This window comes from Fistularia commersonii, chromosome 5, assembly GCF_037954325.1.
Source record: "Fistularia commersonii isolate RoL2024-O1a breed Wild chromosome 5, RoL_Fcom_v1.0, whole genome shotgun sequence".
NCBI classification, from domain to species: domain Eukaryota; kingdom Metazoa; phylum Chordata; class Actinopteri; order Syngnathiformes; family Fistulariidae; genus Fistularia; species Fistularia commersonii.
In genome coordinates this window covers 21,863,946-21,873,066 of record NC_141288.1, presented here as the reverse complement: position 1 = coordinate 21,873,066, position 9,121 = coordinate 21,863,946, and positions in this window count along the sequence as shown.

Genomic DNA, 9,121 nt, shown 5'->3' with positions numbered 1-9,121 from the left:
ACAATGAAGTTATAGGAAAGAGTAGTGGAAACTAGACTGAGAGCAGAAGTCAGCATTTGTGAACAGCAGTATGGCTTCATGCCAAGGAAGAGTACTACGGATGCAATATTTGCTTTGAGAATGCTAATAAAAAAGTACAGAGAAGGTCAGAGGGAGCTGCACTGTGTTTTTGTTGACCTAGAAAAAGCATATGACAGGGTGCCAAGAGAGGAGCTCTGGTATTGTATGAGGAAGTCTGGAGTGGCAGAGAAGTATGTTAAGACTGGTGCAGGACATGTATGCTGGCTGTGAGACAGTGGTATGGTGTGCTGTAGGGGTAACAGAGAAGTTCAAGGTGGAGGTGGGACTCCATCAGGGATCAGCTCTGAGCCCCTTCTTGTTCGCAATGGTGATGGACAGGCTGACAGATGAGGTTAGACAGGAATCCCCATGGACCACGATGTTTGCGGATGACATTGTGATCTGCAGTGAGAGCAGAAAACAGGTAGAAGAAAATCTAGAGAGGTGGAGGTATGCACTAGAAAGGAGAGGAATGAAAGTTAGTCCCAGCAAGACAGAATATATGTGTGTGAATGAGAGGAACTCAGGTGGAACGGTGAGGCTACAGGGAGTGGAGATCAAGAAGCTGGAGGATTTCAGGTACTTGGGGTCAACAGTCCAGAGCAACGGAGTGTGGAAAAGAGGGGAAGAGACGGGTCCAAGCAGGTTGGAATGGGTAGAGAAAAGTGTCGGGGTACTATGTGATAGAAGACTTTCAGCCAGAATAAAAGGAAAGGTGTACAAGACAGTGGTGAGACCAGCGATGACATATGGCCTAGAAACTGTTACAATGACTAAAAGACAGGAGGCAGAGCTAAAGGTTGCAGAGATGTAGATGTTGAAGTTCGTTTTGGGAGTGACCAGGATGGATAGGATCAGGAATGAGTCCATCAGAGAAGCCAGACTGAGATGGTTCAGTCATGTACAAAGGAGGAATAGAGAATATATTGGTAGGCGGATGCTTGAATTGGAGCTGCCAGGCAAGAGGTCTCCCAGGAGACCAAAGAGAAGATTTACGGACGTAGTGAGAGAGGATATGAAGGTAGTTGGTGTGAGAGAGGAGGACACAGAGAATATGGTTAGATGGAGAAAGTTGACACGCTATTGTTACCCCTGAAGGGAAAAGCCAAAAGAAGAAGAGGAAGGTAGGAGGAAAAAAAGAGGCAAATTCTCCGTCTTTGAGCAGAGTCAGTAAACAAAATGAAGCGGAGTACTCACTCTTAGAGAGGAATCAATGTCAGCGTTCTTTACTTCCCCTCCTGACAGTGCAGACTGGAGGAGTCGGCAGAGGCGGCAGGCGGGAAGGGATGGTCGCCGTTTCCCTCGTCGCCAGAGGAGCTACCAGGCTTTTCCTGGTCACCTGGAGCGCTATCTGGGCTGCCGTGGAAAACCTTTGTCCCTCGTCGCCAGAGAGGCTACCAGGCTTTTCCTGGTCGCCTGGAGCGCTATCTGGACCTGCGTGGAAAACCTTTGTCCCTCGTAGCCAGAGGGGCTACCAGGCTTTTCCTGGTCACCTGGAGCGCTATCTGGACTGGCGTGGATTGTCGTCCAGTTAGAGATACAGTTAGCTTAGCCAGCTAACTAACACGACGGCAAAGTCCTTCTTTGACGTCGTCAGAGTTTGTTTTTTTCTTGTCGCGCCGCATTTCAGTCACTGGAGCAGGTACAGTGTTTGACCGCTCGGCACTTTACATCAAGCAGATCCTGAACTTTTTCCGTCCAGAAAGTCCTTCAGCTGCAGCTCTCCTGCTCCTTCTCGTCTCTCCCTCACACCTAAACCTAGTTGCACCTCACCCTGCCTTACTCCCGCCCCCCAGCCAACTGGAAACAGAAAAACTGACGAGAAGATTCAATGCCCAATCACAGGTTGCAAAAGTAACGCTGCTAGTTGCATACTCCACCACAAGATGCTTTGATTGGTTAAAAACAACAACACTAACAACTAACAACAAATATAATGCAAATCTCTACAGCAAAATTACGTTCAACATGAACAAAACAGTAGAGTCTAAAAATACTGAAATTCCTTGAAACCAAAACAAAAATATATGATGAAAGAAATACCAAATTTCCCAGGGGCTACATGTACAACTCTGGATCTCCAAGGGCTCTACGGCAACGTTTCGGGAATCCTCGTCTAAAGTCAGTGCATGATTGCTGACCTGGAATCCCCCCTCCACGCTACCCCCACCTTGACTCTCCCACTCATTCTCATATGCATGTCTGGAGATCCCGGAGCCCCACGCCGATGGTCCGGAGATCCGTGTCCGAAGAAAGTGCATCATCGCTGGGCGGGGGCTGCCCCCCCCCCCACCACCACCACCACCACCACCACCACCACACACACACACACACACACACATTACCCCCTCCTTAACTCCCCCACTCATTCTCATGTGCGTGTCTGGAGGTCCCGGGGCTCCACGCCGACATCCCGGGGATCCGTGTCCGAAGAAAGTGCATCATATCTGGCAAGGGCTGGACCCCCCCCCCTCCGCATGCGCACGCACACGCACACACACACAGGCGCTACGACTCTAAACTCGTGCGATGAGCTATAATGAAGATAAGCATGTTTTAACAATACATTCATACATTTTCAAAGGGGGGAGGGACAAACCTCTTTTCTTTTTTTCGCTGCGGTGTCCCCGTCGTCTGTCATCTTCCGGCCCCGGGAGTCTCTGCTTGTGTCGTATTTGATGGTGGATGCGTCGGTGCCCCTGGTATTCCCGAACCGCGGGGCTTAGTTTAGGGCGGTCCGGACGGCTCGCCTCCCCGGTATTCTCCGTCCCGCCGTTCTCTTAGCGTGCACGTTGCCCGGCGGGAACCACGAGGAGGTGAGGACCTGTATGGCTCCCAGTGGTATAAACCAACCGCTGACGGATTCTACATTACCTGCCCAGGGTAACCCTAATCCTAATCGTCACCCTCACACTACCCCCTAACCCTCTGTGACTAAATTTACCCAAACATTTACTTGAACATTTTTCACACTAGTAAGCTCATGTTGTCTCTGGATTCCCTGGCTCTCATTTCGGTGGTTCCCTCGGATTGTGGCTCAATCTACTGCCCTAACCCCTAACCCTAACCCTAACCCTAACCCGGCCGCAAGCCACCCATATTTATTTCTTTTTTGGCAAATAAAAGCCATTAGTGTATAATTTCACCAGAAAAATGATACTGCTTGTGCTACTGTTATAAGTCTGAGATCATTTTTGCCCGTCCCTCCCAGACCTCCTCTGCCTCTATCACAGTTTCTCACAGTTTCTAGCCTGAACAGTCAATAAAGAAGAGAGTTCGCAATGAGCTCAGATCTGTTCAAGGTTTGTGGCAAGGGTCAGTTTCTCCTGACCGCTGTCACAGAGTGCTTGCTCGCGGGGGATGTTGGGTTTCTTTAAATCATTTTAAAGAGTGCAGTTAGGGTCAGGGTTTGACACTTTGACACTTTGACACTTTCTAAATAAAATCTGACTTGACATGATAAAAAAAAACTTTCTATTTTGGTAGAAAGCAAGTCAAATAAGGACCAGGAGTTTGTTCGTTCCAACAATTTGAATCTGTTTCTATACATGAACAATGTAGTATCATAGAATGTAAATCATGCCTCCAGCCTGATATTGCCATTCAAATCGTTTTCTTGTTACCATCACCAAAAAGGAGCATTTCGACAGGCTGGCTGAACACCTGAATTTGATTCTTTTGTATGCATTATGAACTAGAGAGGTGAACAAGATCAATGACGTTACATAAAAAGATATGGAAGTGATTCCAGGACTTTTTTTGACATAATGCTCGCTACGACAGATAATGCAGATTCTGTTTACATCTGTTACAAGCCATATTTACAATCTATGACCTTAATTTCATCTGACTGGTTGGTTGCACTGTATTCAAGTTGTCCATGGGCACATTTGATTAATTTCCATGTTCTGCATGGCTTGTCATGCAAAAACACAAATTGATCTCAAATGTAATCGTTTTACGTATGTCCACCTGAGCTGTGCGACAGCTATAATTTTTCCAAACTATTGTAAGATAATATAATTACTTCTGAACGTGCTGCTGCTGCCTCATCTAGAAATCATTACTTACGTATTGGAACGAAAGACATGTGGAAAGCAAATGGCTGAAATCTATTTTGACTCAATTTCTCTTGATCATAAATGAAACAAGGTCTTGTCAGACTGATGTTTACACGGTTTTATTAGTGCCATTTTAGAGATGAGCTCAGAGGCTTCGGCATTGTGTCTGATCTTTTTCCTAACTCTCCTTTTTTTTTTTTTTTCCAAAACAAAAAAAACACACACTCAAATATACGCACTTGTCAAAAACTATTCATGAAGACAAGCTGCAGTCAACCTTTATCATATATAATTCAAGCCACGTAGACCTTAAGGATATGAATATATGGCAATAAATCTGTTTTTGCTTTTTTGTATTGTTTGTCATTTTTAACAAGACAGCTGTTTCTTTATTTTTTTAAATAATTTACCTGATTTAATTTGAACAATCTTTCATTGTTTAAAACAATTAAAAAAAATTAAAGTTAGAAAAAATATCCATTGTAAAATATGTGTGTTGCTTTCACACTTCAGATGCCACAGTCTGATATTGGAGATTTTAATTCAAGTTTATTAATAGAATCCAGGAGTAGTAGACAGCAAATCTATTGTGGTATTATAAATACCAAAATACTATATGATTACAAAATTGCGGCTATAAGCTATACATGTAACGACTTAGCAGGCGTATTATTCCGTTCACGTAATACTTGTGTATTCTTTGACAGACTATGTACAAAACTAATTAAAATCAATTGATCTAATCGTTTCTTTCTCCCATCCTTTCTGTTTTGCAGATGAGAGCTTTCACGCACGACCAGATAGATGGTGGTTACTCTTGAACTCTCTCGTACAGATGTGTCGGACAAAGACATGTTATTTTCACGCGTGCTCACTTTCCTCGTGTCTGCATGCTCTCCAGAGTTACGTTAGGCCTTTGTCAAATTTGAGAAGGTCAAGGATGGTTTCATAAACTGCAAAGACTTGGGGAATCTGATGCAGACCATGGGTTACATGCCAACTGAAGTGGAGCCGATAGAACTGAGCCCAATCGTGAGTTGTGCCCTTTAGTGCATGAAGTTAACGGAAAACCCGACTATGAACCATAAACATGCCCGGTTATATCCACACAGGTTGGTGGTAAAAAAATAAACATGTAAAATATTTCTCTTTCTTATGAAAGATGTAGTGTTTTTTTTGTTTGCTTTTTTCTTAAAGAAACAGATGTTTGGCCTTACCTCTCCAAACATATGCCCAATGGGCCTTCCTGCATCCATGTTAATGTGTTACAAGCAGTGACCTCATGAAATATAATAGTATAAGGAATAATCGAACATTCAAATATACTGGTAATTGTCATTGCAAGCTGATAAAATGTATGACTTCTACATCTACTGTGTGGATTTACCTGAACGGGTGTGCACATAATCTGATGGATGTAAGCAGAGAAGTGCAAAAAAAAATGCACATTCAAGTTAATTTTCATAAAGACTAAAAATTGTCATCAAGAAAGAGTTTCTTGCAGGAATGTGCAAGACCATTTTTTGACCTGAATAGAATTGACATGATATGCAAGTGCTTTCATTTGCATAAGCTCCTTGTGCCACAAGAACATTTTTAAAATGTTGATGTGGCCCAGTGAATATCATCCGGTGTGTTATTACAGAGCCACAGATTTCAATAAAAAGGAAAGAAGACTTGAACAAGGTTAAAGACGAGCTCATTTGTGCGTGTGCGTTTTTTTTGTTTTAATTTTAAATATTTTGAACTTTTGAGAGTGTGAACCCCTTTATGTCTCATCACAGAATGCATACAAGCTAATGAATGTTAGAAAATGAAATTCAAAAAGAATGCTGCTTGTGACTTTTGGGCCTCATTTACATGATTTTAAGGCGATCACAAGACAAACAGCACGTTCTTCCCACCACCTTTAAAATGTGCTCCACAGTTTGACTGACTACACAAGAGGTGTCAAGTGCATATTGTCAAAAGCCCTATGCCGAGACAAGACAAAAAGGTTTCTAGAAACCATTTATATCCAAAATAACTGAAAATAATTCCATATACTAAGTTGATTTGCTGCTGAGAAGTCTCAGTTGGTTTCTTGCATCACTCTAACACACACACATACGCACTTGGTTATTTTGTTTATATTGTAACAGTAGGAAGACAGGAACAAGTGAGGTCTTTGTGGAACTGATGACCCCCAAGCTCCAGGTATGAAAACTAATTTCTTTGTGTTTATTCGTATATTTCTGTGGCACTTTGTCATGTGATAATAAGCAAATGATTAACTATTTTTTTAGGGCACAATCTCTGGAAAACACTTGATATGGAGGTTGCAGAGACCCAGAAGACCTCGAACGCAACAGCTGACTCCATAATTGAAGTCCAACGCTACCTGGCAGGAGCAAACAGAAACCAAGACCTTTTACTATATTGGAAATGGAACCAGAAAACATATCCACATCTGTATCAACTTGTACATAAAACCTTCTGCTCACAATCGTCATCTGTACCATGTGAAAGAGTATTTTCTAAGGCTGGGGAGCGGCTGTCTAAGAGGAGAAATCTCCTTGGAGCTGGGACACTCCAAAAACTTTTGTTCCTCACTTAAAATTAATAAACTAATCACTTTTTTGTCTTTTATTTCATATGGTTTAACACTTAAGTTAACAAAAATGTGTAGATATGTTAAAAATTGTAACTGATTTGTAAATCAAATTTGCTATATTTTACATACCAACTCAGTTTAGCATTTACACAAACGAGGAATTTCTTTACCTGCAATGATTTTATAACTACTGCAGAGGTCACTGTTGGGTTACCAACACAGTACCAATGCAGTGCCGACACAGTTTGTGTAGTGTGTCAATACACTCCTTGAGGTATCATCTAGATTCTGGACTGCTCATCAAGTTGACAACAAAGCAAGACCAGTGACCCAAGGACACAACAAGTAGTTGGTGTAGAGCTGGACCATAGACATATGGCTTCAATTGCTGAAACAGGACAGTTGCGACAATGATGCAACTGTCAACATATGACCTCACAAAACATACAGACCAGTCATGGACAACGTGACAAAACGTGGCAGCCAGTGAAACCTCAGCACAGCATATACATATACACCCAAATGGAGAACAAGTGAACTCAATCAAGGGGCCAATGAGAGGGAAACAGGTGCTGACAATAAGCAGAATCGTCATCATGACAACATCCTCCCGTCAAGGGGGGCTCTAGACATCCCCAAACCAAAAAAACAAAGCTGGAGCTTCCCCATCCCTTCTCAATGACAGGTACAGACAAATCCCCTGATGGGGACACCTGGTGAGAGGTGGGAATCCTGTGGAGGGAACCAGCCGGGTTGATTCTGGCAACTTAGCCCATTGATCCAAGACCTGGCAGGAGATGGTCGTTGCTCCAGGAATTCAATGAGCGGGCTCGAGGTTGAGACAGAGCTCTTTTTGTTTCTTTTTAATCTCTTCTATGTGTGTCCAGTGTGTGAAGACACCCATTATTTAGTGACTGCTATTTATCATAGATTGTAATAGATCATAATAGATTATAATATTAAAATAGATATTATACACTATATTAAAATAGATATGTTCAGTGAAATGGTGTAAGTTCAATTTTTTTTAAAAAAACTAAAGTTTGTTTTTAAGTTGATATTTGTATTTTCAAATGTAACAGTTAACACGCCTACTTTCATTGGTTGAGTAGGAATTCGTCACATTTAACCTAGAATACTTTTCTGTTGCTCTTGCCTCCGTTACACACTGGTCTGTAGCTGATCACCAAACGAGACCAGCATGGAGACTCCAGCCTGAGCCTCATCCGGGTTCCTGAGTGTCTTACGTTGTAACTTGGTGTCGGTGTTCCAGTATTTCCCCCTCGTGTTTGGATGCCTCTATTCGTACTGTTTTTCATGCACATCAGATATCAAAGTGATTAAATGAGCTTTGTTTGAGTACCTCATGTGGGGTCGTGCTGTAATTTGGTCCAGAAAATTCACAACTCCTGACTGGAAATGCTATTTCGTTGGGTTGACTTACAAGAAGTCAGTTACCCGTTAATGTGTTTCACATATGCTTTATCTGCTTTCCACCTGCATCAGAGGTGAAGATCTGACCCGGTACTCTGTCATAGTTCTGCCCGTAATCACCGATCCTTATCATACACACAACAGTCCTGCCATCAGGCTCCTCGAAGTTCAAGGGCTTTTTCATTAGATAACTTACTTCACCTGTATATCTTACACTGTAATGAGGAGCCTGTCTCACAAAGACTTGGCCCTTTTGTTTTTTGTTGGAAATATTACATTTTGTAAACATTCCTGTTGATGCTTTTTGTTGAAACAAAAAATAGTGCGTTTTCGATCGTCTAGAGTTCAACAGTCTCAGGGCCTGCGTCCCTTAGCTCGCCAGCTCAGACAGGGTATAGTAGTGTAGTAACATAGTATAGACTGTGAGGCTTTGTCATTTTGTTCTGCCTTCCTTTGGCCACTAGGACTCAGCAGAGTCTCGGAATACTCAGGGACTTTCACCAAAGAAACCCCGCAAATGTCATTGAATATTTCCCTAATGTCATTAAAATGACAATAAATTTTAAAAGCGCATTTCAAGGCAACGCAAAGTGTTATTTTCAAAAAACAAGGCTCAGGATACCAAAGTCTATGGGCTCAGGGGTCGAGGCTGACCGGTTCAAAGCCAGAAGGGCACCACCAGGAGTTGAAAAGAAGTCCTTGATGGAGAATGGCATTAGGAAGGAGGCGTCAGAGGAGAGCTGAAGCTCAGTCTACTTTGGTTCTCAGAGGAGGCTTTGGTAAAGTTGTATCAGTCTTTTCTCTGTCCAAAGCTAAAAGTGAATGAGATGATGCGCACACATTGCCACTTACCACAAAGAGAGAGTAACCTCCCGTTGGTGTGGAGCCGCTGCCTCCGCTCCAGACCATCTGCTGGCTGCAGCAAGAAAATGCGGGCCTCCACCTCGACAAACAGCGGCGGTGAAAGTGAGCT